Raw genomic sequence first — 3957 nt, 5'->3', positions numbered from 1 at the left:
TCATATATATTATGAGTTTTCGTTCGTACCACTAGCCTACACTTGCATTTATATTCTATATGTTCACTTGACATTTTGTATTGCATTTTATTCAGATTTTAAATTCTTCATTTTTATAAAAACTTTACTAATATACGTCTTATTTTTACACTTAAAATATACATTTTATATTTTGTCCAAATTAGTATATTCTTGCGCATTTTTTGCTACTGTCCTTGTTTTTGTATCTTGAGTAAAAAGGGTCGTGTAAAATAAGTGGTTGATACAATGTGGTGGCCAGATAGGAAGGTCATTTTAGGAGTTGGGATGGTTACTGTGAGTGTGGTGTCCTTGATCCTTCTCCTAGAATATGCTTGTGTTATTCCTGGTAGGACAGATTGTAATTTTGATAGGCATAAGAGGGAGTATGGTGCGTACGATAACATCCTCAAGTTGCAGTATGTAGCCAATCAGACTACCACCTTCACTTTTGACTTATGTGAGGTGCTTGACTGTGCTGGCCACAATTCCTCGGTTAGAGGTGCAGACGTTTATGTTTGCCCATGTCTATTCTGATTACTTGTGGTTGCTGTTGCATCCCTTGCCTGAGGTCACTGACAGTGCGCCTTATCACATCCACTTTAGAGAAGAGAGACCCAGAAATCACCCGTCAACTCCTCATGCGGAGAGGGTATGACCTTGAGGACTTTGAGATGGTTCCTCGCCGCCGCAGATAGATTGCTGATTTTATTTTAAAGGTTTGGACCTCTGGTTTAGAGGTCCAAAGGGGGAATTGTTGTAAAATAAAATCTGTTTCTGCTTGTACAATTTCTAAAGCTTAAAGTGTGACTAGTATACTTCCTGTTTCTTATTTGTGACAGCACCCACCCAACCGGACTTTGCACAATACACGTTGAGCAAGTGAATATTCTAGAAGCTAGAGTGAGTCAACGCCCTATACACGTTGAGCAAGTGAACATTCTAGAAGCCTTGACCATGCACCGCCCTAAGTTAGACTATAGCTGAGCAGCACTTCCTCTTTCAGCAGACAACGCAGAGCAAGGGCTGACTTCAGACCACCCTTACAGGTTGTATCGTTTGTCTCCATTGAATGCGCATTCAATGTTTTATTTTGTACTTTAACTAACATTTAATCAAATACAAAAGTAATCTGTGACTGTTAATCATTTAATTTATTAAATTTGATTATTGAATTTAAAGAGAGCGTGTCTGTCATGTTTCAGTGTCTGTACTTCCTTGGTCCACAGTAAAACCAAACAACGAACTTTGGGGCGGATAGAGTGAGTCGATTTACGCCAATAATTTGGAGGTCCCACCGAGATTGGTTTGATACGGACAGGAAGGGACAGCAGAGTCCAGAACACTGACCTGTGGCCACAACTCTTCAAACAACGGTAAGCAGATACCTGTTTAAACAAAATCTGTGATTGGGCTTTTTATAGGCAAATTTCTCAGTGTGTTGGACTCCCATTAAATAGAGGATTATTACGTTGTAGGTTCGGATCCGCGATAGTGAATAAGTAATAAAACCAGTCCCAGATAAATCACGCAGTAGTCGAGCCCAGCAGAGATCGACGGGTCTCTGGACCAGAGGGGGTGGGGTTGTAGGATAAATAATTTCTTCGCCGTCATCCCTGTAACTCTGAGACTAAGTTGAACTGTAAACTTGTTAGGTTGGTGTCTAACTGAAAACAGTGTTAATTTAAACTTACTTAAAAATTGGAAGTTCATTAAGTAAGTGCGGGACTGGGTGAGATAAAAACGTAAAAGCGCTAATACGTGAAGGCAGACGATCGATAAACCAACGATAAATAATAATAATAATAATAATGATAATATAAAAATAATAAGTAGTTCTTTAATATAATAAAATACAGTCACAGACTACTTATAAAATACCTTTCCTGCACAAAAAAGGGGTCAACACACATTTCATCTAAAAAAAAACAAAAAAAAACTACAATCAAGTTGTATTGTGGGAAGCAGCCACTGTTGAATTTTTCTGGCGTCAGAGTTTCGCGTGAATGAGGTGAAGTGGTCAGTCTTGTGTTGTTTGTCTAAGTGTTGTTCATCCTGTCAAACCATAAGACCACTGAGAGTGATTGAGATAAGGAAAAGAGTTCCTGAACTGGTTCCTGTGACAATAAAATACCTAGGTGTGGTGTGTGAAAGTGAATTCATTTCAGAGAATGCAGAAGGAATTGGATGTCGAAATGGCAGAGCAGTGTAGACAGAAATACGGAAATGAGGACTTTAAATCGTTAAAAGAGCAACTAACAATTGTAACACAGGCCATAACGATGTCAGGACAGGTTAAGAAACAGGAGAAAGCTCTCGTAAAAAAATTAGAAGAGATAAGTGACAAACGAGGCAAAGCAGACGTTATAACTCAGATGTGGGAAAAAAAATAAAAAAGTGTAAAGACGAGGAAGAGCATTTTGACAAACAAAAGAAAGAGGCCAACGCCTTACAGAAGGGGAAATACAGGAAGTTGAAAGTGGCAGCTGAAAGTGAAAAAAAAGGAATGGTTGAAACTGGTGTTGATAGCTCAGGGTGTGTCACATCTGATGTTGGGTGAGTGAACAACCAACTGACAGGATCAGTGAGCTCCTCCGGTTTTAGAGACTTTATTAAAGTACACACATTACAGAAAGCTGCAGACAACAACTCAGCACCTCTCAACACACAGGCATCGTTGCCTCGCCCGCAGGCACCTGAACCACTCTCATTCACAGGGGTGGGGCAGAGACAGGCTCTTCTGGAAGCCCCGGGCTGGAGAAACAGACCTGTGTTGACTGACTCACTGACAGGTTCTTCAAAAAATCCTTTCTATACTGAATCCCCACTCAGGATCTCTTCAGACATCATGGCTACTCTTCAGCCTCCACCCAGTACATCCCTCTCACTGACCGCATCACCCAGTACATCCCTGCCGTCAGAACATGAGGAAACTAAAGGGTTTCACCAACTTGACTACCCCTCCCTGTTGAGCAACAGCTTTCCTCTGCTCCAGGCGGGTGCGCAGATCAGATACAAACCCTTTGCACTTGGTGACATTCAGGCTTTGGTTGAAAAACTGCCCCCACTGACTGAAGGGGGTAGTAAGTGGTTAAATGCAGTTGACAGTCTTACAAAAGGTATCACACTAGCGGTAGGAGATGTGAGAGCCTTGTTGGGAAGATGTGTAACGTCCACTAGGATGGATGAATTGGAACGGGCAGCAGGTTGGAATTATACGGTCCTCGATTCAGAGCCCATGACAAATCATCTCCATAGATTTGCAGGAGCCCTTAGAGAGGCCTATCCACTCCCTGAGGGAGCGGGTGTACCCAAGTTTCTCTGGAAACCGGGACAGAACCCCATAGCTTACCTTGATCAGTGTAAACAGGAGTGGCATGACAGAACTCACTGTCATGGCCAGGGACAAAGTCAGAGATATTTTTTCAGACAAGCAATCCTTGATGGTGTCCCAACAGCTGTGAGTAAAGCCATGAAGACAAACCCAGACCTTCCCACTGCTGATGCAGGCCAGTGGGAACGTCATCTTATCCACCACTTGCAGGCTGCTGCAGATGATGATGTTAAAAGCTCTGCAGAATTAAAAGACATGCAGGCTCAGCTACTTAAACTGCAACTTAAGCAGGCGAGAGATGTGGTACAGGCCGCCAAAGGGCCAAAACAATTAGTAGCTGTGAGTGAACCTACACACAACGCTCCACAATATACAGCTGCACCACAACCCAGTGCCTATTCTCGGGGTCAGGTCAGGGGACAGTGGAGGAGAGGAGGTGGAGCTCGGGGCAGGGACCATAACCGAGGTTACATACAGGGAGGCAGAGCACAAGATGTCTGTCATTACTGTCAGAAGCCTGGACATTGGGCACGTGACTGTTCCCACAAACAAGCTCAGGCAAACAGAGGAGGAGGACGTGGGTACACAGTACCCAACCCTCAGAT

General features: G+C 43.0%; 1 long non-coding RNA gene across 1 annotated transcript in view; it reads left to right on the top strand.

Moving 5' to 3' along the window:
* Positions 1-3685, top strand: part of LOC119420099 — a 15535-nt gene extending 11850 nt beyond the window's left edge. Inside the window, exon 3 of the long non-coding RNA XR_005187291.1 lies at positions 3317-3685. This is a non-coding gene — a long non-coding RNA (uncharacterized LOC119420099). The remainder of the gene's footprint in view (positions 1-3316) is intronic.
* Positions 3686-3957: the final 272 nt, after the last annotated feature.

The sequence above is a fragment of the Nematolebias whitei genome, chromosome 14 (genome assembly GCF_014905685.2).
Source record: "Nematolebias whitei isolate Nwh7 chromosome 14, NemWhi1, whole genome shotgun sequence".
Classification (NCBI taxonomy): Eukaryota; Metazoa; Chordata; class Actinopteri; order Cyprinodontiformes; family Rivulidae; genus Nematolebias; species Nematolebias whitei.
The sequence above is the reverse complement of the archived record's forward strand: the minus strand, read 5'-3'. Positions and strand labels throughout refer to the sequence as shown.